The sequence below is a fragment of the Notolepis coatsorum genome (assembly GCF_963971535.1).
Source record: "Notolepis coatsorum genome assembly, chromosome: 7".
Lineage (NCBI taxonomy): Eukaryota > Metazoa > Chordata > Actinopteri > Aulopiformes > Paralepididae > Notolepis > Notolepis coatsorum.
Genome location: NC_140171.1, coordinates 69,536,015 through 69,563,721, shown reverse-complemented (window position 1 = coordinate 69,563,721; position 27,707 = coordinate 69,536,015).

Sequence of the window (27,707 nt, the reverse complement as noted above, 5' to 3'; positions counted from 1 at the left end):
AAAGTTCAGTATAACAAAGCAGGGTAGCCGGACCAGCACTCACAGGTTCAATGTTTTTTTAATTGGCAGCCTGAATTAAAGCAGACATGTTTCGGACAATGTCCTTCATCAGTGGTATGGCTAGCCATACCACTGATGAAGGACATTGTCCGAAACATGTCTGCTTTAATTCAGGCTGCCAATTAAAAAAACATTGAACCTGTGAGTGCTGGTCCGGCTACCCTGCTTTGTTATACTAATTATGATAAGTACAACTGGTCAGATGAGCTCAATGGTACACTGGTTGAAGAAACATGGCTTGGCTTTAAAACCAAATTTTCAACGATACTAAACAACATGGCCCCCCTAAGAACCACCAGGGTAAAAGATCGCGCGGAGCCGTGGATGCACGCTGAAATACTGACCGCTATGAAAACCAGAGACAAAAAATGCTCTGAGTTTCGTAAAAGTCAGTCAAAGCTTACTATAAGCACGAGCAGTGAACTCCAAGCCCACGTGACTGAACTCAAACTGGAAAGAAACAGACTAAGAAATGATGTAAATGTTATGGTTTGTAACCGACCCCAATCGCACAACACAAGACAGGTATGAGAGTAAGCCAAAACAGGGCATTTATTTCTTACATAACAAAAAGCGGCACAGTCCCTTTAAGGGAGAACACAAAAACACTAGAGTCAAAGAAAATATGGAAAATGCGGCACTGTGCCTTTAAGAGGCGAACAGGCTAAGGGACTAAGGCTAAGGGCCAGGGCTAAGGACCAGGGCTAAGTGTCAGGGCTAGGACCAGGGGCACTGGAGAGGGGGACAGGGACAGAGGCCCGGAGAGGCGGGCTGGAGACAGTAGAGCCATATGAAATCCGCGTTCACGGAATCGCGGACGGAATCGCGGAATTGACCAATAAAAATGGAATCGACTGCAAAACGTGGAATATTGCAGAATTTGGCCTAATCTGGACTGAAATTCCGTTTTTGGGTGGAACGCTTGGTGCACACGCGACCGGGGAGGCGGACGCTAGAGCGGGTTACACACAACACAGGCAGTCTCCCAAGCGTCTCGCTGCTTCGGTGTTTACATCGTCAAGAAGCTAATAAATTCCCCAATAAGCCCTCAATTCAGAGCAGAGCAGTATCTTAATGACTTTTATGCCTCCGGCGATAAGGTGTTTTGCTAATGCTGTCAACGTTCCGTGGACTGGAGCCACAAAAACACTTGCGACACTATTAAATAGCTATAACGTTAGGACATGATCGCTTCTTGCTAAATCTAGTGCACCCATCCATTTGTTTAATGCAAACGAGTCATTATACACTGCCCTTTATAATCGAAATAAACTTAAATAGCTATGAAACGTTTTACAGTACATAGGACTATAGATGGAAATGATAGCTTCTTGCTAAATCTGGTGCAATCCATTTGTTTAATGCAAACGATTGTCATTATACACTGTCCTTTATAAACGAAATAAACTAAACTAAAGGTGCCTAAATTATGCATTACTATATTTCATCACAATAAAATAAGATATAGCTAGGCTACTGACATTGTGATAATGTCAGTAGTAGCTAGCTGTATCTATTGTTTACACTTGAAATGTGTATTTTTATTTTGTCACAATATTATTTGAAAAGTATTGTGTAAAATGTAACTGTATTTCTGAGTTGCAGCACTTAAAAACATTAAATGGACTGTTATATCATATTCAATTGTAGACATTTATTCATTCCCACTTATTAGACACTATTTTTGATGGTAAAATGAGCATAAAAAGCAAAATACAGAATTCTGAAATATTAAAACGGAAAAAACGGAATTTGGGAAAAAATAAAATGGAATTTGGAAAATAATAAAACGGATTTCATATGGCTCTAGGAGACAGGGACAGAGAACAGGGTTAAGGCCTTGGACAGGGCGAGGGCCAGAGCTGCTTACAGGGATGAGGACAGGGTTCTGACGGCGGAGGCCTGGCACGGGAACAGGGGCCCGACGGCGGAGGCCTGGCACGGGAACAGGGGCCCGACAGCGGAGGCCGGGGCGAAGAGACGCCATCCTCCCGTGGAAATAGGGAGCGATGCGCCGTCTTGACGTCTGGAGTGGGAACACCACTCCAGGCTTGGCACGGAGATCCTCCTCGGATGCTGCAGACGGGCAGCGCAGAACACAGGGGTCCCAGGGGACCGGGGCGAAGAGATGCCATCCTCCCGTGGAAAATAGGGAGCGATGACGCGCCGTCTTGACGTCTGGAGTGGGAACACCACTCCAGGCTTGGCACGGAGATCCTCCTCGGATGCTGCAGACGGGCAGCGCAGAACACAGGGGTCCCAGGGGACCGGGGCGAGGAGATGCCATCCTCCCGTGGAAAATAGGGAGCGATGACGCGCCGGCTTGACGTCTGGAGTGGGAACACTGGAAAACCTCCCGTAGAGAATTAGAGAGCGAAGACGGTGTCCCACTCCAGGCAAACGGCGACAGGTGGTGATGGCTGGCCGTCGTCTCACGCCGGAGACGCGGCAGGTGATGGTAACGTACAGGATGGTAACGTACAGAACTCCATGAACACAGAGTGAACACAGATACAGAACACAGAACGAACACAGAGTCCAGAACACAGAACGACCCGACAAGGACTGGAGGGGAGTCTGCAACCTATGTACTCTCCCGAGGTGATTGCAAACTCCCAACAGGTGCGTGAAGGTAGAGGATCAAGGATGTCCAAGGGTGGGGGCTGGTGAAGAGTAGAGGAGAGTAAATCATCGCAAGGGTGGGGGCTGGTGAAGAGTAGAGGAGAGTAGACAGGGAAAACACAGGAAAAAGGTCCAGGGACAGGCGAATCCTCACAGTAAACTCCATGATCAAAACAGAAGAAAAAAAAATTCATCAATGACAAAACCGAGGAAAACAAAAACAAACCACGTGAACTTTGGAAATTACTCAATAACCAACTAGGCTGCAGTAAAAAACTTAAAACCAGATTCTCAAACATAAACATAAAGACGGACAACACGCTCATCACAGAAAAGCTGGATGTAGCCAATTACTTAAATAGTTTCTTCACAAACACTGGTAAACAAACTACCCTCCCACTCAGGGCATTATGGGGTAGAACACATAGTAGCATACTACAAGAACCTAGGGGTCCACAAAGACGACTTCAAACTGGAAATAGTAACAACAGATGAGGTACTCAAAAAACTGAGCGCCCTCCAACCTAACAAGGCCACTGGCCATGACAACATCCCCTCCAAATTCCTCAGAGACTCAGCAGCCGCCATCACCCCAGTCATCACACACATAATAAACCTCTCCATAAAACAGGGACACGTCCCCAAGGACTTCAAAATTGCGAGAGTGACCCCTCTGCACAAAAAAGGCAGTAAATTAGACCCAGGCAACTACCGCCCTGTTTCTATCCTTACCTCCATCTCGAAAGTCAATCCAAAGAATTGTATACGAACAGGTCGAAAAATACCTTGCGGAAAAAAATCTAATCTACGAATTCCAATCTGGCTTCAGAACATCCCACTCCACTGACACATGCCTTCTCTATTTAAACGACCACATCAAACAAGAGGTGGTCGCGGGCAAATACTGCGGCATGGTCATGCTGGACCTACAAAAGGCCTTCGACACTGTCAATCACACCATTCTGATTGACAAGCTAAAAGCAATTGGTTTTGATAGTCTATCAGTGAGCTGGATGCAATCCTACCTGGAGGGGAGAGAGCAGATGGTGGAGGTAAACGGTACCCTATCCCCCCCCCTCACAGTAAGCTGTGGTGTTCCACAAGGAAGCATACTAGGTCCGCTACTGTTCCTAATTTATGCAAATTACATGTCGTCAGCTTGTGACTGCAACTTGTTCCTGTTTGCGGACGACTCAGCCCTGCTGGTCTCTGACAAGAACAAGTTACAGGTTGAAAAAACCCTCAGCTCAGAACTAGGCAAAATCTGCATATGGCTCGCTGATAACAAACTATCATTACACATGGGCAAAACAGAGTCCATTCTCTTCGGTTCAAATAACAAACTCAGCAAGACCGACGGCTTCTCAGTTACAGTGGGTGACAATATTGTCACAAGGAAAGAAGATATTACCTACCTGGGTTCCATCCTAGAGGCAAATCTTTCCTGTGACAAAATGGCATCCAATGTAATAAAAAAAAGTCAACCAACGAACTCAATTCTTGTACCGGATCTCCTCACTGGTAAACAAGAATACCCTGAAGACTCTGGCAGGAGCACTCATTCAAGGGTACTACGACTATGCTTGCACCTCATGGTACCAAAGCACCTCAAAGGCGCTAAAAACAAAATTACAAACATCTCAAAACAAACTGGTCAGACTACTGCTTGACCTTACTCCTAGAACCCACCTCACCCCTGCCCACTTTGACAACCTAGGATGGCTTAGAGTAGACGACAGAGTACAGCAACTTGCAATGGGCCTGGTCTACAAGATACACTACACGACCAAGGTACCCATGTGTCAAAATACTTCCCAAAGGTCAGTGAATACCAAGATCACAACACCAGAGGGAGCTCCACAAATCATGTTAAACCCAGATTCGGCTCAAACAAGGGACTAAACACGTTTCGCAATTATGCCACATCAATGTGGAACGCCCTACCCAAAGCTGTAAAGGAATGTGAATCACTACCCACTTTCAAAAACACTCTCAAAAAACACCTAAGGGAGACTGCAACTCGAAACTGGCCCATGTAAATGTCCGAACACAACCCCCCCCCAATGTACAGTAAATTACCAAGTATGGTCTTGTCAATATTCCAATGTACAGTTTTGGTTGTACAGTTGTACAGTGTCCCCCACCCACTCCTACCCACCCCCCCCCCCCCCCCCACCCACCCAACCACCTCCAATGTACAGTCCCCCCCACCCCCACCTACCCAATCCAATGTACAGTTTCTACATCAAATGTATATACTCTTTTTTCTGGACTCTTTTTGTATCACAAACAGTACTGTATTTGCAAATCTGGTATGTCATAAATGTATAGATGTAGCAGTACTGTCTATCTGTATGTCATGTATGTCATATATGTTACGATGAATTGAAAATGGGGGACCCTGATGTAAACAAGACGCAAGTTTTTCTCTGGTCTGCATCCCCTTAACAATTGTATGTATTGAGCTGTACTGTACTGTACCCATTCTGCAATCTGTTAATAAAGTTTTCAATCAATCAATCAATCAATCAATCAATCAATCAATCAACAACAACAAAAGTTGGTCTCAAATGGATTATAAGTATAGGCCTGGTTGTGGGGTTGCTGGATAGGTCCGTTCTACCGTATAGCGAAGGTCAACAAACGCAGCCCTACGCTCTGCATCTTCTGGCCGCCTCAGATCTACTCCTATCCAAGCTCCCGGAGGGTCATCAAAGAGAAGCCGCCTATTCTCAGTCCTTGCCCCACAATGGTGGAATGAACTACCCATCCCAGTTAGGACAGCCGAATCCCGTCCAATCTTTCGCCGTCGACTAAAGACTCACTTCTTCAACCATTATCTGAAATGATAAAAAAAAAAAAAAATCTAACCCCGACTAACCTTAATGTCATGCACTTGTCCTAATAAACTAACCTACACTGTAACACGCAACACTTTGATGAACATTGTTACTCAGCTGATAGAGTTATACCCTTCTTGCTGTCTTGTCGCACAGAACTTGTAAGTCGCTTTGGATAAAAGCGTCAGCTAAATGACTAAATGTAAATGTAAATGCAGCCAGTGTCAAATATGCACCACGGATGGAGTGTATATAGGCCACCTGAGGTAATGTATTATGGCCAGTGGGATGCGACAAAAGCCTGTTTTCTCATATATTTACTGCTAGGCTACTACATGCACAGTTGCTAAAAGACTCAACCACTAGGGATGCCTAGCCAGGTAAAAAACAAACAAAGGAATAACATCCGCCTGAATATAAGCAATTATAGGCATATTCGTTTCCTCTAATTGATTAATTGGCCCATTAAAATACGTTCTCCTCGTGTGCCTCTCTCTCTATACCAGGGCTATTCAACTGGCGGCCCGCGGGATGATTCTGACCGGCCCGCCAAAGATTACATGATAATAAATTTTTTTTTTTTTTTTTTTATGTCAACGTTAACACGCACAATTGAGCCAAAAGTCACTCAATTAATGACAGATTTCATTGATAAATTGAGGGAAAACTTTGCAAGTCGATTTGATGAATTTGACATGTCCAGAGAATTGATGCATTTTGTGAGCAACCCATTTGCCAATGTAGCTGCTATTTCCACAAAAGGACAAGAGTTCCTTGCATCACTTCACATCGATGAAGGTCTCCTGCAACTTGAAATAATTGACATGCAAGCATCATCTGTTCTGAAGCAGGCACTTGAGAATGAATCCACCACAACATTATGGATAAAGTGTATTCATGTCAAGACATTCCCCAAAATAAAAACGCTGGCAATATCTGTGCTAACAATGTTTGGCTCAACATACACCTGTGAATCCAGTTTCTCTCACATGAATGCCATTAAAACAAGCAACCGTGCCTCCTTGACAAATGAGCATTTGCATCACTGTTTTTGCGGGTAGCCCTCACTTCCTATGAACCCTCTTTCTCTGCCATTGCCCAGTCAAAGAAGTGCAATCGCTCTCATTAGATGTGTGTATGTAGGCTAGGCCTGTCTGCCCCCCACCCCCCTGATGTTTGAGAGTTAAGAGTGGACAATAAGTGCTAATAAGATGCTGTGATTTGCTGTTGTTGCACAGACATGAAGCACTTTTTCATAAGCTCAGCTGCACTATAAATGTGTTTTTTTGTTCAAGTGTTGATGTTAGAATGTTCAGATGCACATCATGCACTTGTTTGTTTTTTATTTTATTTTTATATTGAAATGTTGAAGAGGAGATGTTGCAGTTGTTGCACAGTCATAAATGCACTTTTTGCAGGAGATGTTGCAGATGTGGCACATAAATGAAGCACTATTTTTGAAAAGTATACTACTTTTGCAATGTAGTTAAATAAAAGTTGTGAAAATGTGGTTGCGTGTTGTGTCAAGTGTACATATATTCATAGCACGGGGAGGCGCCGTGGCAGTCCGGCCCCTGGCCCCTTGGGTTTCTGACAATGTGGCCCCCTGAACAATTTAGTTGAATAGCCCTGCTCTATACACACCCACACCATCACACCCACACACGTTCATATCCGGAATAACTGCACTCCTCAACTCTTCGCCTAAGCGTTAGTCTAGTGGGCTAACACACACACACACACACACACACACGCACACACACACACACACACACACACACACACACACACACACACACACACACACACACACACACACACACGAACACACACACAATCATTCAATCACAATAATGGACCAGTGTAAAAGGTGAACCAAAACTGCAGGTGCAATTATGTGTTTTATCATCCTCCTCTCTGTTTATCCTATGTGTGTGTGTGTGTGCGTGCGGTACCGTGTGTGTGTGAGAGAGAGAGAGAGAGAGAGAGAGAGAGAGAGAGAGAGAGAGAGAGAGAGAGAGAGAGAGAGAGAGAGAGAGAGAGAGAGAGAGGGAGGAGGCGTGCTGAGTGAGAGCAGATTAACGTCGCTTTAACTGCGTGCATTTGTGCCGTCAGCATCCCGCGCGCACCTGCCCTGCTGGGACTCCTCTCCTCTTGTCCATTTGATTTTAACGGACATCTCGAGTCGCGCACTTCATGCATATGAGCTCAGTAGTCGGAGGGTATGGATTACCGATAAGACGTCGTTCGATGTCCGAGGGAAGTGTCCACCTTTCTTCATCGTCCGTCCGTCGTAAACGGAGTTGTTTCATATCCCGGACGGCCCGACCTGCGCGCAGAAGGGGATTAGTGAAGAGTTACCCGGTAAGGTCTTACTACTAACACGTCGCGTAGCCTATTGGACCGACTGAGCGTCTGAGCCACGTATAGGTGATAAGACCAGACACAACAACAAGCCACAAATACACATGTGTCAGATCAAAATGCTGTTAACCCCCTCATTGCGCTGCCTCAAAATAAAAGAGCATGCAAACGAAGCTGCGACGCTTGGAGTACGATTGTTGTAGCCTATATAGGGCTACTTTACCAATAATTTGTTCTGAATTATCTACATCTTCTAACTGCCGGCACAACTCTGTATTATTACAGTTTACGTGATCGCTGTCCCTCTCTGAGCAATATTCGTCAGTTCTCACTATAGTTACAGAAATTGTGTCTCGTTAGTCGTTCCTCAAACGAGCCATCCCTCCATCACTTCGTCCCAAAACTGCACCTATGCCAGGTGTAGATGCCCAGCCCACTAGTCTGTGGTAGGCCGCCTAATACCTCAACTGTATTGGATAATGGATATGAACACACCCAGCTTTTGCTCCGGACTCAAGTAATTTTCTATAATAAAACCACTGTTAAACTATTGATGAGTAAAGTAATAATAGTGTGAGGTCTTTGTGTGAAATCAAAATGCCCTCCCGCTAATGCACCAGTGCGCTGGAGCACACAAACTCGCAAAACTTGGCCTTGCTGTCTATGGATGTGACAGAGTTGGCGGGCTAAATGAGAACATAATTGATAATAACAAGACAATAGGTGCTTCCCCTTTAACTGGATTCTGATGTCGCAGACTCTTCTGCATGTCTCGCCATCAAAAACGAAAAACGTGTGTAGATGCAGTATCAGTCACTTGAGAATTTTAGCATTTTGCTGTATCATTCATCATGGAAACCTGTCCAGTCAACATGATGATCTGGGTCATTATCTACCCCATTGTACTACACTTTGTATTTGACTAGCATTTTAATATAAATATGCATATTATTTTGTGTGTTTGTATGAATGCATGCATCATGTGTGTATGTCTATGTGTTAATTTGGCTTGTGTGTGTCTGCATGTGTGTGTGTGTGTGCGTGCGCGTGTGTGCATGCATGCGCATGTACATGTGAATGTGTTCTCATGAACAGACATGAATATAAAGTGAGCTCTCAGTAGAACAGTAGAAGCAGAATGTGACTGGCTGCGTTCTGGAGGACCTCCCAGCCGTTACTGATTCATGATGTTATTTTTAGGTCCAGATACATTTTTGATGGAGCTTATTTGTCAAGTTTAATACCGGGTGAAAACTCAAGAGTGTGTCTGTCGACTTCTGTGTACGTACTGTAGCTGCTTGTACATGTACTCTGTTCGCTCAGCAAGTGTGTATGCAGTACTATAATACAAACACACACACACACACACACACACACACACACACACACACACACACACACACACACACACACACACACACACATTTACATAACTAAGCCAGAGTAAGCAGATGGCGCAGAAAATTGGACTAAAAATAAATCACATTAGCATGATACAAACAAATAAAGCGAGTAGCCTGTTGTAATCTAATTACTTCTGTAGTGAAATAACTCAAGTAAATTGCATTAAAGCAATGGTACAGTGTACAGTGCATTTGTGCACGCTCATACACACACACACACAAAACAAAGGAGATGATTTTGGACTTTAGGAGGTCGGGGGTCAGGGACTACAGCCCCCTCAGCATCGACGGGGCACCGGTTGAGAGAGTGAACAGTTTTAAGTACCTCGGAGTCGACATATCCGAGGACTTGACATGGACCACACACATTGACAGTGTTGTGAAGAGGCCTCAGGCGCCTAAGGAAGTTCCAAGTCAGTCAGAAGATCCTTAAGAACTTCTACTCATGTACAATAGAGAGCATCCTGACTGGCAATATCACCTCCTGGTTTGGGAATAGCACCGCACAAGACCGTAGCAGACTACAGAGAGTGGCCTGTTCAGCCGAACGCACAATTGGAGGGGGGCTTCCCACTCTCCAGAACATTTACAACAAGCGGTGCATGGGTAAGGCTAAGAGAATTATCAAAGACTCCAGCCACCCAAACAACTGCCTCTTTGAACTGCTGCGGTCAGGCAAGCGATACCGGAGTCTCATGGCAAGCACAGAAAGACTCAGAAGAAGCTTCTATCCCCAGGCCATCAGGATGCTCAACGAACAATAACACTATGTAACAACCATCAAATGCAGGATACGGCCGTCGGGCGACAACAAATATGACATCCACAGAGTAACGGTACATCAGAAGAGGACAAAAATGGACAAAAACACCTTCTAAAGTTCGCAAAAAGGTTTCTAAACAATGTTATATGTGTAATATCTTAGATATTAACGGACAACGGAACAGTTGGTTGGTAAACAAGACGCTTTATTACTACCTCAGGTGGTTCCTCAATCCCAACAATCCCTGCCTCTCGCGCCACTCCCACTTACTGTAACTGTCGTAAACATGTCGTAACGTATACTCCTCTTGTAGTCAGTTAACAATACTATGACATCTCCCTTTTTCCTTTTAACAATATCAACACATATCAATAACTTTGATATCTTCTCTTTAACAGTATCAACACATATCAATAACCATGACATCTCCCTTTTTTTTTTTTTTTTTTTTTTTTTTTTATATCAACACCCTTCAAAAAAAATTATTATTGAACTCTCCCCTCACAGGTCAAGTCTCTGGACAGGTTTAACAGGTCTACCAGACCTGGTTTGGATCAGTCCATCAGTGTTCCTTGTTGGACCAGGCGAGCCATGGTTTGGGCTCATCTGAATGTCAGGTGTGTCATTCCCGGGATTTGTGTCATCATTCGCTGGAGGCCCCGCTACGGGCACCGCTTGGAGATGTCGACGGTTACGCCTGTACAGAGCACCCTGCTCTGTCTCGATGAGATAAGACCTCTGTGTAACGCTCTCACCTGCCACTACTGCAGGTGTGGACCAGGTCTTTTGATTGTCCAGTCTGGTGAGAACATGGTCTCCTCGCTGCAGTGGTGTGAGCTCTCTCACGCCATGGCGTTTGTTATAGTAGAAGGCCTGTTTGCTCTTCTCCGCAGCATCTCGAGCTCTGACGTGATGTTTGTTCGGCCACCTTGGTTGCAGGTTCTTGGCCAGAGTGGGCAGTGTCGTCCTGATTTTCCTGCCCATTAGGAGCTCTGCCGGACTGACACCCGTACTGCTGTGTGGAGAAGAACAGTAAACCATTAAAGCAAGTAGGGGGTCCTTTTGTCTCAGAATCCCCTTGGCCGTTTGGACTGCACGTTCAGCATAACCGTTTCCTTGTGGGTTGTGGGGACTAGAGGTTGTGTGCTTAAAGTCCATGTCACAGGCAAAGCCTCTGAAGACATCACTGCTGAACTGCGGTCCGTTGTCACTGACAACCTCCTCCGGTATTCCGTGCCGGGCAAACGTGGCTCTCAGCTTCAAGATCACATGTGCACTAGTCGTGGTAGGCATGTGGAGTATCTCCAGGTATCTAGAGTAGTAGTCAGCTATGACTAGGTAACTCTCTCTCTCATGTTCACATAAATCTATGCCAATTCTCTTCCACGGCCTGTCTGGGAGAGGTGTTGACAGGAGAGGCTCCCTGTTCTGTGCTCTCCTCTGCTCACGACAGTACATGCAGTTCTCAACTTTGTGTGTGATCTGTGTGGCTATGCCAGGCCACCACACCGAAGTGTTGGCCCTGTCTCTGCACTTGTTAAGACCTTGATGGCCCTCATGTATGCATTCTAGTATATCCGACCTCAATCTCCCTGGTATCACTATTCTACTCCCTCTGGTCACTACCCCATCGTGCATAGACAGTTCGTTCCTAACGGGAAAGTACTCCCTAACACAGGTGTTTATATGTGCTAGGTGTTCAGGCCACCCCTCTTGTATGTACCTGATCACTTCTTGGAGCTGCTTGTCCGCCGCCGTCTCCGCGCGGATGCTGTCTATCTTTTTCGGCGATGCTGGAATGTTGCTCATCACAGCTGCTACGTAACACTCCACGTCTGTGTCCCTACTGAGCCCCTTGTCTGCCTGTGGGCTCCTGGACAGTGTGTCTGCCACCACCAGCGTTTTCCCCGGTGCATACTCAGCCTCCGGGTTGAACCTCATCAACCGCATGAGGAGTCGCTGGCAGCGGAGTGGCACATTGTCGAGATCCCTGGAGTTCATCAGTGGGATGAGGGGTTTGTGATCCGTAATCAGTTTGAATGTTGGCAGGCCGTAGAGATACATCTGAAACCTCTCACACGCCCACACGCTCGCCAGGCACTCTTTCTCTATCTGAGCGTACCTGGTTTCAGCGTCGCTCAGTCGCCTTGAGCAGTATGCTACTGGTCTCCAGTCCTCGCCATGGAGCTGCAGCAGGACACCGCCTATCCCATAACTGCTTGCGTCTGCTGAGACCACTGTGCTCCTGTTAACATCATAGTACACCAGGGTAGGTGACGTTGTGAGGAGCTCTTTAACTCGCTCAAAGGCTGCTTGTTGCGCCGGACCCCATTAAGTCCACACAGATGCGTGCTCTTCCAGACTTTTTCGGGACTGGCACCATGGGTGCGCACCACTCTGTTGGGTCAGTCACGGCTTCAATGATGTCGTTGGCTTTATCCTCTCCAACTCCTCTTTCACTGCACTCAGGAGCGGTATGGGGACCCGGCGTGCTGTGCATACTGCATAGGGCTGGGCATTGTCCTTTAGAGCTATCTTCACAGGCTGTGTTTTCAGTAGGCCAAACTCCTGTTCACTGGTGTTGACCTCGCCCACTCGCTTTACTAACCCCATAGCTACAGCTACTGGCCTGCTGAGTAGGTTATTCACACTCTGCCCCCTAATGACATAGAGCCTGCATGTGTATGTTTTCCCCTTGTAGCTGGTCTGAGTCATAAACTGCCCTAAACAGTTCAATCCACCCCCTGGACCACTCAGCACCTTCTTTGGCCTCTGTAGGACCCGTTTTGGCTCCAGTGTTTTGTACACAGTTTCACTTATGATACAACAATCGGCTCCAGTATCTATTTTAAATTCTACAGGTGAGCTGCCAATCTCTAATGTGACTGTCCATTCATTATCATTTTGAGGTATGCTATTAACTGAGCCCAGATAATAATACTGTCCATCTTCTGATCCCTCACCCTCAGTCACTTCCCTCACCTGCTTGCTTTTGCACACTTTTCCCCAGTGTCCACTCTTCCCACAATTATTGCAGTTAGACCTCCTTGCTGGGCAGTCATCCTGCTGACTGTGTGGCATTTTGCCGCACCGCCAGCACTTCCTGTGGTCATTCTCACTCTCTCTCTCCTGGCGCCTCTCTCTCTGTGGGTGTCGCCACTTCTGTGTTGCACCTCTGTTATGCCGTTGTGCTACTTCTTGCACAGCGTAAGCCTGCTCCCCCTGCTGGTTAACTTGAGCTTTTACCTCCTCTGATTGACGCGTCTCTTGTACAGTCATCTCCAGAGTGAGGTTAGGGATCAGCTGTAGCCTCTGAGACAGACCCTTATCTAGAATCCCCACCACGATTCTGTCTCTTATGTTTTCCTCACGAGCCGTTCCGAAGTTGCAATGTTCCGACAGCTCATATAGTGCGCGGATGAATGTCTCTGCGCGCTCTCCCGCACGCTGCACTCTCTGGTTGAAACACGCCCGTTCATGTATAACGTTGCGTCTCGGGATGAAATATGCATCAAATTTCGCCAGTATAACATCATACTGCGAGTCATCTTCCTCTTCCCCGTAGGTAAAAGAGCTGAGAATGTTCTCTGCTTCCTTCCCGAGCGCATACACCAGCGTGCTTACTTGAACTGGACCTTCTTCTTTGTCCAACTTAGTAGCTGTCCTGTACCGTGTAAACCGTTTCTTCCAGTCTGACCATTCGGCGGGTTTCTCGAAACAAAAACCCTCTGGTGGTTGAAACTTTGCCATCCTCGACCACTTCTGACACCATGTAATATCTTAGATATTAACGGACAACGGAACAAGACGCTTTATTACTACCTCAGGTGGTTCCTCAATCCCAACAATCCCTGCCTCTCGCGCCACTCCCACTTACTGTAACTGTCGTAAACATGTCGTAACGTATACTCCTCTTGTAGTCAGTTAACAATACTATGACAATATGCATCTCACGTCCGTCCAGGAAGAACGTGTACAAGATTTTACACAGACACGTTGGGATAGATATAGAAACTGCGTCGAACGTGTTTATGTAGCTCTGCTAGTTCATAGTGATGTTTAAAGTATGTTAGCTTTCAGAACCAATGCTTGTGTTACCCTCACCTCTTCCTCCCCCCACACACACTAGGTCCTAGTGACTAGGACAATAGAGCTAGCATGTACCCCTGGGGTGGGGGGGCTAACTAGATGGCATACAGTATCTGAAGAAAACTAGAATGCTAGTTATGTAAACAAAAACACAGCTAAACTGCCAGCCATAGACAGTAGGGTCTTGTTGAGGCATCTTCAATTTATTTTATTTCAATTTTTTTTTTACATATTATGAAAGTACAGATTCATCATTCAAAATAAGCCATCACTTGAACATTTTGGTTGGATACTTTTCAAGCTACTTCCTATGAATCATGGTGATATCACAAAACGTATTCAGATAAAATGGCCTTGACAGTTTACACTTACAGTGTTAAAAAACTACAACCCTACCCAGAATGCATTGTAATTAGGGATGCTCGATATAGACCACTACACTTCCGCGTTACATTGAAATCGGGGAGGAGATTGCGGGGGGCGGGGGGGGGGGGGGCAAATTAATGAATGTGGATGAGAGCCTTGACATTAAGGATGCTTTCACATATAGTTTTGGTGGACTCTGTGCGGTTCTGGTGGTGAAGTTGCAACATTGTTGCATTCTTCATTTGGTTCGTCTGCATTCACACAGCAATTTGTCAGGCGCACCAAAACTTTCTGAACAATGTCACGCGGTCGAAAATGGCGCTCGTCTATTGGACAATAGAGAGTGGAAATGTGTGTGTGTGGCTGCGAGCCTGTGTGTGCGCGTGCGCGCGCGTGTGTGTCTGTGTGTGTGGACTGCGAGCCCCATAGATATGCGAGCCCTGTCTGACCCCCTATCAGCGGAGGCGGAGTTTTTTATTTTGACATGGCATTGATCCATTGTTCTATTGAAGCCCATTACCACCATCCTCTCGCTAAACAACTTGTACACCGTGTTGTTTTTATGAGTGCCCACAAGTAGCTGTTTTATTTGGTCTTCTGCCCATATGTGTACAGTGTGCTTGTTTTGCAATGAATGCCGCGCGCCTCGGTAATAATAATAATAATAATAAGCCGTGTTTTTTTTCCTTCTACCCAAAATGCACAGTTAGATAGATAGATAGATAGATAGATAGATATATAGATAGATAGATAGATAGATAGATGCAGTGTGCTTGTTTTGCAGTGAATGCCGCGCGCAGTGGTAATAATAATAAGCACTTCCTATATTTGGTCCGCGTTTGGTCCGATGAAGCGAACCGAGACCTATGTTTTTGGGCGGACCAGAGTTCGTGTGTTTGGTCCGCGAACCGAGTTCGACGCGCATTCACACAAACCCGAAAAACCGGACTATCGAATTCTGGTCCGATAGTCCGGACCAAACAGCCCCTGTGTGAAAGCGACCTAAGTGATTGCAGATACGGCTGTGGGGGTGCTAGAGACATGATCGAATAGACTTGTATGCGCCTGAATCGGCGCGAGACATTCCTAATCGATCAGAACTAAATTGGCAGCGAAAAAGACCGTTTTTAAGCATCGATTCCCCATGCACATGCGCAGATTGGCCACGGAGTGTGACGCAACGCACATCCAACCTTGAATGTTCCATTAGAGGGGGTGTTGTGTTGTGAGAATGATAAGATAGAATTAAATATACAGTAAAAGGAATACAGTACAAATATACAGAAGTCTACAGTAAGTGTAATATTGCACAGTGTTGTGCATTTATAATCAGTAGCTTAGGCTACATAGTAGGCTAATGACAGCCTATTCTAGTCTAGCAGGTGTTGGTATAGACGTATAATATATGACATATGACATATATGAAATGTTTTGCCTAGATATACGGTATATCTAGGCAAAAAATGTCATAGATGACTGAAAATTACTAGTCTATACCAGCACCTGCTAGAATCCCGGAAGTTGTAACTTGTGAATGATATGTGTTACATTCCATTCGTAGAGGCAATTAGGCACTGTCTTTAGTCTGTGCTCAAGCGAGGGGACATTTATGGGGCAATTAACACCTGGCAGCGTTCTAGTCAGGCTCTTTTGTTATGACAATGACTCTGTTTTGTGGCACTGCAAACACAACACCCATAGAGGAAAGTAAAAGTCATGATAGTTTATTTAAAAATGTGTGTGGTAGTGAAAGGTTAACCTTCTGTAGTGTAGTAGTGAAAAGTTAACCTTCTGTAGTGTGGTAGTGAAAGGTTAACCTTCTGTAGTGTGGTAGTGAAAGGTTAACGATAGGTTATGACTATAACCAAGTTCTGTTAATAGTGGTGACGCTCGGCGTCACTCATGCACTGTCCTCGCACACGTGCACGCGCACTGAATAAAGACCACAATGTACCTTTATATCCCAATATTTGTCTGACCACACCCCTATCAGCTCACCTACATAAGCAGGTGTGTGGTCACCTGCTCTCCTCCTTCCCAAGCTTTCACCACAAGGTGAGATCAAGGGCTGCAGCGGTGTCGGACGCCGAGCGTCACCACTATTAACAGAACTTTCTGTATCATAGTGGATCCGCTCGGCGTCACTCATGCACATAGGGAGGCCGAGCGGAGCCATCGGCCGACAAATACACCCCGCTGAAGGCCCCCCACAACCATCAGAACAGGGAGGGCCGAGCCCCCCCGACCCCCCCTAATGGAGGGCACCCCCCCTATTGGAGGTTTCCCGGGAGGGCGACGGACCCGACCGTGCGAAGAGGCACTCAAGCAACTCAACGCACAGGGTGAGCAGACCGTGGCCTGACCCCACGACTACACACACGCACAACCCGCATGCCACCCGGGAACGAACGGAGGGAACAACCTCGTTACTGCCCCCAGAATCACGGGGTCAAGGGCAAACCCAACCCTGTGGCAAGGCCGTAGCAGCGGAGCGCGAAGGAAGGCCCAGACCCACCAAAGGGACTGGACCCCCTGGAACGGGGGCCCGGAGAGGTCCATGATGCCAGCATCAAGACCCCACCAGGTGGGCACTTAGTGACCCCGCCCCCCACATCGCCAGCGTATTCGGACAAAGGCCCCACAGCCGAGCGGGCCCTGTCCCCCCAATAGTACACCGCCTGGCACACTGACCCTGCAGAACAGGCAGTCAGCATGGCCGTAAGCACACAAAAAAGGTTAACCAACGGAAGCAGGCAGCGCACCGGGGAAAAACCAGGCAACAGGCTGTTAACCCGAGCCTGGAGACTGCGGACGAGACAGGCGCCAGAGGGGACAGCTGAACACAGCCGCCCCGGCGGAAGGGGCGTATGCTGGCGTTGTTGCATGACCAGGCCTCCATTTAAAAAAAACCCACACAGAGGGGTTGAGGCAGAGAAGGCTGACACGATTGGCAGACGTCATGAACGTGCAGGGGCACCCTCAACCGGGTAACCCGGGAGTTGACACTGCTCCAACACACCAGGGAATCAACCACCTTGGTGTTACCCAATGCGGTGGTTGTTCCTATAACCCCTCAAGAAAAAACTCCAAAACACACCTGCGGGTATACACCGGCTATACCGCAGTACAAGTGTTTCAGTTTTCAAAAAAGGGTTAACCCAGGCCTACGGGTCGACGAAACATTACTTCGGACCGGGCCCGGCGATATGGGAAGCACAGGGTCACCAGAGGAGGTCAAAGACCACCCCAACAGGCCCCTCTTCGCCATGCGTGAGAGAGGAGCGAAAAGAATGGAGAACCAGCCCCAAGCACACCGTACTTGGTATTCCCAGGCAGTCTCCCAACCAAGTACTAACCAACCAGGACCAACCTGTGTAGCGGCCGAGATCTGACGAGATCGAGCGTGTACAGGTTGGCATGGCCGTAAGCCATTACGACAGTGCTGAGTACAAAATGTACCCAACCAGGGTCTCCATAGCGCTTAACCCTGTGACACCCGGACCGACCTGGAATTTTTCCCCCTGAAAAAAGCCCAAGTCCCTCAGGGTACCAGAACAGCAGATCTGCATCCCCGGTGGACAACGGGTTTAACTGATCCGGACCAGCGTGACCAGAACCAGTCCCGTGCCCTAACCACGCCGACATGCCTACTCCAGGAGAAGGGGCATATATGCGTGTTGATCTTAAACATGAAAAGAAGGCGCCACCCAGACGTTCGGGGCGAACCGCGCCCGGTGGCCCACCCCCAGGGCGTGAGACCCCTCTACATATGTTCAGATCCATTCCGTCATCATCCCCCAGATATGAACGAGAATCCGTCGACAACCAAAACAGGTCGTCGGAAGAGGAAAAACCTCCATCCCAGTTGCTTTATAAAAACGCCGTTTTAACCCCAAGCAACCAAGGCGTGCCAGTCAGTCGCCTGATTACAGAACACCCCGAGCTAGCACTATGCGTGCGTCGGGACACAACCACATCAATGAACAGGCTATTTTTAGACCTGTCATTGAATCCCCAAGGCGCCCAGGGGAACGACAAGAGGGGTGTGATACTTCCTAACTCCAACTCTTTTTAATAGAAAAGAAGGAAGCACCAACAGTATGTATCCCAGTCTACACAGCCGGGGGTAAAAATTGTTTACATCTTTACATTCCACCACCCTCCCATAGAGAGGAGACGGAAATCCCCAGAGAGACTTCCCACGCGAGCTGTACAGATTGAAAAGAATATATTGCACCTTGAGCCATGTAAAAGTTTGGTTTTAGGGCTCTCCGGGGAGGAGGCACTGAACCCATACACACTCAATAATCGAATTGAATCGAATACACACACAATAGAGTAGGACTCCTTCTTGAGGTTCCACTCACCTTGACAATCTGAGGAGGAGGCTCTGTACTCTGAAGGAGGCTCCCTCACATGGAAGGAGAGTCCCAACTCACAGAAGGCCCGAATAGGAGCTCCGTGAGGAGAAGCCCTGACCACCCCCCGAAACAGATCCATCACATGGACCTGAACAGCACACGGAAGTCCTACCAACAGAGACGCGCACAGTGACGTACTCTATGGCGGGGGAATTTCTGTGGTGCACACGCCCAATATTCCAGGGCGTGGGACCAGGAAACTCCCCCCCCCCCCCCCCCCCCCCACCCTGTAACGTGCCGAACCGCAACGTGACAGGAACCTTGAAGGACAGGTGGGTTTACCCCTGACCAACAGAAAAAAGGGGGAGGAAAGGTTACCAGTTCAAAAAGAGTATGACGCAGTCATAGTCAGCTCCATGAAGCGTCTAACAGCTTCACACAGCGCATGTGCTACACACACACAACCCATCATCACCTACAAAAAATGGCAAAAACACTCTACAGAGGAACGCCGTTTTTCATAATGAGAGAATACATAATTCTCGATTAGTATCGGCCACAGGCCTTGCTAAGCACACACGAAAAGCGACCAAACAATCTTTTCTTTTAGGAAAATAAAGTTCCTCAAGCAGTTTTAGCACAACCTCAGCAATCAAGCTAAGGGTTACATTGTATCCCTACCACACAGTGACACAATATAGTGTAACAACATGTCTGAGAGGAGGATGAAGAAGTCCCCAGGGAACCGGGGGGAAACACAACCCTCCTACTTTACCCTTAATACGGCCAGTTAAACAGGTAAAACCTGTTAATATGTGAACACACTGTTCATTGTCATTACAGGCTGAGAAAAGAATCATTCTTTACTCATATGTCACTAAGCACAGCTTTATAGGTTAGTTTAACCCCCTTAGTTGTGAGTACACGGTACATAAACACACATGATGTTTCTCAACACAACAAACCAGATCATTTTCACATCTGTAACAAACAACCCGATTTGCATGGAGAAGCTAAATACCAGTGACAAGACAATTCACACATAACTCGCGTCGTATCCTAAATGTAGTGCAGCAACACTCGTTTTGGAAAACATCATTATTTACAAAACATTTAGAAGGGAAAGCAAGAAGAAGTGTCCAAGGTCTGGTCAGGACCTTGCCTACCAGGAGCGCAGATCAAGCGATTTGCAGTCTCTAACTTGGCACCGAAGTAAACACAGCCTCCTGTGTTTGACGACATGGGCAGCTCGCTGCTCCAACCCGCCGCTACGGTGCTCCTTGTTGACGCAGTCCTCGCCGGCCTGGCTCAGGGCAGGTTCGATGAACATCCTCTGTCAAAGATGACATCGTAGTCAAGAGTGTTAAAAACATGTTATCGTCACAGTACGTTCAACAGTGTAGCATTAAGCTAACGGACGCTCTCGGCCGAAAGCAGCAAGCTAACGTTTACCTAGCCTAGTGACACAACAGGCTTGGTAAACACAGCGAGCTAGCGCCGCAGCTAACAGCTGACTGGCTAACACAGTAGGCCACAACTAGCACGCAAGCTAAGCAGCCACCACCTGAACTCGTACACAACGATACAATAAGTCACACTCAGACAGGCCGCCGTTCTGAAACCCTCCTCACTTTTTAAGAGAAAAGAGAAACAAGATGTTAACACAGTTTTACAACGGTGATTTTACCAACACCCGGCGGGGCCAGCACACCCATCTGGGCTGTAGCTGACTTGAACACAGATCTTCCGCTAACGAACATCCATGCCCATATTTCCTCGTGAGGGAATACTCTCATTTGTATATGAAAGACGGGGCCTACACGGTGACAGAGAAACATCCACTCGTCCAGAAAACACAGGGATCACCAGTGTTACTGGTCGTGGCCCACTAGTTAACTATAATGGGCTTCAGCCCAAGGTCCTCCGTCGTCGCCTAAAGGCTGAACAAGGGACCCTAGTCTGGTGCCGGTTTTCGTAAACATTGTCAGCTAGCCCCCGTAGCACTAACAGACAAGTGGAGCTTGCAAGCAAAACATTACTTACCAACCTGGAACCCACCGCTTCTCACAACAGCGGCGCATCCTACAGTCCAGCTGTGCTGAAAGGTTTTACCGCAACCAGTCACAGCAAAGAATACTGCAGTTGGGAGGCATGTAGCGGCGTGCTCCCCATACGAAACCGGTGGAGGTTCTTTAGAATGATCACCATCTTCCAGACACTCCAGTACGAAGACAATATCGCCATATTTTCTCGAATATAGTGAGAGAGAAAATAAAGATATGATGTCAACGTATCTCGTTTTCCAACTCTTCTCCTATCATCACATCACGTCAAGTGGGGATCTACCGAGGCACTTCCTTGTGGTGAAAGCGAGAAGGAGGAGAGCAGGTGACCACACACCTGCTTATGTAGGTGAGCTGATAGGGGTGTGGTCAGACAAATATTGGGATATAAAGGTACATTGTGGTCTTTATTCAGTGCGCGTGCACGTGTGCGAGGACAGTGCATGAGTGACGCCGAGCGGATCCACTATGATACAGAACCTTCTGTAGTGTGGTAGTGAAAGGTTAACCTTCTGTAGTGTGGTAGTGAAAGGATTATGTCTGTTTTTAATAAGTGGTCTTAAAATGTCAGTAGTGTACCAGAGCAGACTATATTTTTAGGAAGGAGGTTGAAGAGGTTAAAGAGGAGTATCTTATTTAGTTAAAGGTATAGTTTCGATTTTTGGTTCCTATTTCCTACAGTACTTACCAAAGTCAATGGGGTCAAGCTCCTTACTTTTACAGTGCACACAAAGTAGATTTCAGTGTGCCCCAGTTAGCTTGTACAGACAGGTGCTTGACCCCGTTGATTTTGCATTAGTTTGTGGTTAACTATCCAGAGCTATGAGGAACAGCATGGGTTGTGGCAAGAAATTATATTATATTATATTTCCCTGCTATGTAAGTGCAACTCTATGCCATTACACTGTCTTCTATATGACATGCCCCAGTGATGAGCAATCTCCAAGTATTAGGCCTATATGGACCTAGTATTTATATAATGTATTATATACACTTGTCCTAATATACTAACCTACACTGTAGCACTCAACACTTTGATGAACATTGTTACTCAGCTGATAGAGTTGTGCCCTTCCTGATGACTTGTTGTACTGAGGCAAGGCAAAAAACAAGAAAACTGTTGGAGCCAGATTCAGTCCTTAATATTTATTTATTTATTTAGTTGAATATATGAAGCAATATTGTTTGGAAAACGATTTGAAATTAACTTGATTGATAACATCTTTTATTTGCTACACGGTTTTTGACCATCGCAAGCGCTATGGATTTGGAACTTTAGAAATTGGAAACAGCCTACAGGACACCATGCAATGGGAATAAGCCAGCACACCTCCACATCGTCTGGTAAGAACCCATCCACGCTAAACAAAGTTTCAAGTAAATGACAATAAATACTCTTTTCTATAAACCAAACAATTCATCTCCGCTGTTTTCTTACGGAAAAGCGCATGCTAGGCATGCAAGGCTGTGGATTCCACAAAAACGAAATAATAGAATTCAGGCGACCAGGAAACAAGAGAACGTCCGTTCTAGTCCATACCGCCACGTACTGGTTCTGGTGAATTGTGAAGATCCGACGGGAAACAGAAGGAAACAGGGGTTACTTGAGTCTGCATTCCAGACATTCCACACGCACCACAGGGTGACAGAAAATCAGGGAACACAGACAATCAGTGGCAATTAGAGAGCAAGTGACAGACGTCAGAATGGTGGCAGGATTCTCAGGCCAACAGGCCAGAGAACCCAGAACGTTACAGTACCTCCCCCCGACGAACGGCACCAGACGTTCACCTAAGGGCCTTGGGATGCAGCCGCCGGAAATCATCGATCAGGCTGGGATCTAAGATCCCTTTGAGGCACCCAGGAACGCTCTTCTACCCCGTACCCCTCCCAATCCACCAAGAACTGAAACCCCCTACCCCTTCGCCTACAACCCAGGATCCTCCGCACCGTGTAGACAGTCTGACCATCAAGGATGCGAGGCGGAGGAACCGCAGGAAGTGGCGGGGAAAAGGGCGATGAGAGGAATGGCTTCAACAGGGACACGTGAAACGTTGGATGAACCCTCATAGAGGCCGGAAGCAGCAGCCTGTAAGCCACAGGGTTCACCCGACGAACCACTTTAAAGGGCCCTATGAAGCGAGGAGCCAGCTTCCTGGATTCCACCCGGAGAGGGAGATCACGAGTGGAAAGCCAAACCCGCTGCCCAGGACGGAAAACCAGAGCCGGGCGGCGCTTGCGGTTAGCCTGCCGCTGAGCCTTAACAGAGGCCTTCTGCAGCACCGTGACAGCGAGCCACATGTGCCTGGGCCAATGGCACCTCAGCCTCCTGCTCCTGTTCGGGGAACAGAGGAGGTTGAAAACTATATTGACACTGAAAGGGAGACATACCAGGAGAGGATGGATGTAAGGATAGAAACAGGGCGGTAGTTGCCTGGGTCTAGTTTGCTGCCCTTTTTGTGCAGGGGTGTTACTCTCGCAATTTTGAAGTCCTTGGGGACGTGTCCCTGTTTTATGGAGAGGTTTATTATGTGTGTGATGACTGGGGTGATGGCGGCTGCTGAGTCTCTGAGGAATTTGGAGGGGATGTTGTCATGGCCAGTGGCCTTGTTCGGTTGGAGGGCGCTCAGTTTTTTGAGTACCTCATCTGTAGTTACCATTTCCAGTTTGAAGTCGTCTTTGTGGACGCCTAGGTTCTTGTAGTATGCTACTATGTGTTCTACCCCATACTGCCCTGAGTGGGAGGGTAGTTTGTTTACCAGTGTTGTGGCTATGTTTGTGAAGAAAGTGTTTAAGTAATTGGCTACATCCAGCTTGTCTGTGATGAGCGTGTTGTCCGTCTTTATGTTTATGTTTGAGAACCTGGTTTTAAGTTTTTTACTGCAGCCTAGTTGATTGTTGAGTAATTTCCAAAGTTCACGTGGTTTATTTTTGTTTTCCTCAGTTTTGTCATTGATGAATTTTTTTTTAGCAGTTTTGATCATGGAGTTTACGTCATTTCTTAGTCTGTTTCTTTCTAGTTTGAGTTCAGTCACGTGGTCTTGGAGTACACGGGTTGTTCCACCCGTAGGGATTCATCATGGGGAAAATGGATTATTGGCTATTGTAACAATTCTGCCGCATGGAAATTGACGACTATGCGTGCACCTCATGGTACCAAAGCACCTCAAAGGCGCTTAAAACAAAATTACAAACATCACAAAACAAACTGGTCAGACTACTACTTGACCTGAACCCCAGAACCCACCTCACCCCTGCCCACTTTGACAACCTAGGATGGCTTAGAGTAGACGACAGAGTACAGCAACTTGCAATGGGCCTGGTCTACAAGATACACTATACGACCGGGGTACCCATGTACATGTCAAAATACTTCCCAAAGGTCAGTGAATACCACAACCACTACACCAGAGGAAGCTCAACAAATCATGTTAAACCCAGATTCGGCTCAAACAAGGGACTAAACACGTTTCGCAATTATGCCACAACAATGTGGAACGCCCTACCCAAAGCTGTAAAGGAATGTGAATCCCTACCCACATTCAAAACCGCTCTTAAAGAGCACCTACGGGAGGCTGCAATTCGAAACTGGCCACCGTAAATGCCCAAAACCCCCACCACCTCCTAATAGACAGTCTCCTCCCCACCGCATGTATATATTCCCTCCCCGCCGTATGTATATTTCTCTCCCACCCACCCACCCCCTCCTAATGTACAGTCCCCTCCCCATCATATGTATATACTCTGTCAGGATCTAGGGGTAACAGTACTGTATATTTGAATACCGTTTATGTCACAAATGTATCAGTACTAAATACCTATATGTCCCTATGCCATAAATGTCATGTATGTTGTGTATGTCATAAATGTCTATATGAATTGAAAATGGGGGACCCTGATGGAAACAAGACAAACGTCTTTCTCAGGTCTGCAGCTCCTTAACAATTGTATGTATTGAGCCGTACTGTATTGTACCCATTCTGCAATCTGTTAAATAAAATTTTCATTCATTCATTCGTTCATTCATTCATTCATTCATTCATTCATTCATTCATTCATTCATTCATTCATTCATTCATTCATTCATTCATTCATTCATTCATTCCATTTTTGCACAGACTGAGTTCCCTTCTACCACTAACATTATTGTTTAAGCATTTTTGGTTGAAATAAAGGTAGTTATAAGGTTTTTAATTTGTCGTAAAAAAAGAACTACATTTACCAGGACATTTGTTCAGCAGGCAGCTTATTGTTGAGTGCTGTCGCCTAATCCATGTCACGGCAATCTGATACCAAGCTAGCTAGCTAGCTACAGTAGTTAACGTTAGCAATGTCTACTGTCGTGAACCATTTTAAATGGGTGCAGGTCCTCTTCTCAGACCTGTGGTTACACTCTGGGGCAAAGCACTGCACGCAGGGACCGAAACTAGAGAGCGCCACCCGCCATTTGCGCTCAGTTTTTACGTTTGGCGCCTCCCACTGAGAGGTCTGACCGCCGTGTGGCGGGCAATCAAATAGTCATGTGAAAACATAAAATCATGATCCAATTCTTTAGTGGAGTTCTCACTCGCTGTCTCAGCACAGACATGCAGCGCACCGCGCACTGCTGCTGCTGCTCCTCCCCCTCCCCACCTGTTTCTGTATGCCTGCATGTAAACAGAGGCTATTGCCTCCGAGTCACCGTGACGTTAGTCTAGTCAGTGTGGGACCTTCGTGAGATAACGTTAGCTACCGTTACAAAATTACCCAGTCAACTATTCACTTAGTTTAATACATGAGGCATTGTGTAACGTTATCCAGCCGGCTAGCTACTGATAGCTCCAGACATCAACAAATCCTCCAGCAATAGTCCAGTGCATAATACCTCCGTTGGCTAGGTAGCTCACTAGTCACTACGAAATGTCGCAGTAAACTAAATAGTTCACTGAGGCGTTGTCCCAACGCCATCCAGCAGTAGCTCAAGTAGCTCCTGGCATCAATGTCCTACAACAACAACATGCGTATTCGAGTCCCTGGCTTACATCGCATGAGTGAGGGCTGCTGAATAGGGTCCAGCTGTAGCTCAGGAGAATCCTTTTGCATGCTGAATGTAGCATTTAGGGTCCAGCTGCAGCGCCGGAGAATCCTTGCTGGAGCTGGAGGCCACTCGAGTATACACACAGACAGTGGAGCTGTTTGCAGACAGCGAGGTGGCGATGTCTCGCAGATAACACAATCACAAGTATGATTATATAATATATATATTTTATTAAAAAAAAGAAATTTATATAAAATAATAATAAAAAAAAATGTATCAAAAAAAAGTTGGCAGGTAAGAAATATGCTTGGCGGGTAGATTCTTCCCATCTACCCGCCACTGGCCGGTGAGTCAAAAAGTTAATTTCGCTCCCTGACTGCACGCATCATGCCGGCTAGCAAGCTAGCTAGCTACACGTCACGGCCCGCTGATACCACGATAGCTAACTAACGTTACCGTTACAAGCTCAAAAACCTTATAGCTAGGGTGCGGCCGGGTACCACAGCGGACCAAGCGTCTGTCTACCACCGCAGAGACAATGGTATCGAATCCGGCTGTCAGCGGTGCCTCCGGCTTGGCCGGTCGTCATACTGGCACAATTGGCAGTGTCAGCGGGAGGGAAGCCGGTGGGTGGTAATCTGTGTTACGGTTGGGGGTGATGATGAAGGTGAGAACACAATTTGCAGACAAGGGAGAAGGAACGGAGGCAGAGACGTGGGGTGATGCTTAAAGAAGGGGGTTTACTAACTAATCCAAAATACAATACAAACGAAAGGCACCACTACTAACAAAACAACGAAGGAAAACAAGAAAACGACAGGGGTAGACAGGCATGAACTCACTAGACATCAACAGGGAAGGCAGGCACGACACAGGGAAAACGAGGAGACAATGACGCCACAATGATCCCAACAAACCACAAGCAATAAATACAGTCACTAATTAACACTGATTACTAAAGGAAAACACCTGGGGGAAGAGGGCACTAAAACGAATACAATAATCAACAACACTGGAACAAGGACTGAACTAATACAACACACAGGAGAAGAATACCAAACACAAAGAACAACCTAAACAGATAACACTTGTAATAAATAACCTAATTGTAACAACAGTATATTTCTAATGCAATCAGTGAGCATCTTCACCGACTGCATTAACTGCAGGTGAACACCAGATGGCGCTATAACCACCATCAATCCCCTGTGTGGGACAGTAACTCCTATTGTCCCTACTGTCAATGTGGGGTTGCCTCTCCCAACCTTGTGCAGGTCTGGGAGTGTAACAAATCTGGTCATTGTAAACAGCGACTCCTACAGGTCGGTCAGGGCACCTGCACAGCGAGGGAGGGAAATGGCGAAGGTAGTGTGACCTCCCATGCGTTACACTTCACCAATGAGAGTCCTCGCTGCCAGGTGAAAAGAGGCTGCTGGCTGTCTCCTACAGTATGTATCGGAGGAAGCATGTGATAGACTTCAGGGCTCCCTAGACTGACCAGTGGGGGGCACATGCGCGCAACGACCAGGAAGGGGAGGGGGGAATTGGCATAACGACTAAATTGGGATGGGAGGATAATACTGAAAAATAGGAGGAAAAAAAAGTGAAAAAATTTAAATAAACGTATAACGATGGGTTATGAATATAACCGTAGTTCTATGAGTGTTAGTGACGCTCAGCGTCATTCTGCACATATCTCGCTCCAGTGTATATGCACTGAATAAAAACTTCACAATGTACCTTTACATACCAACATCCG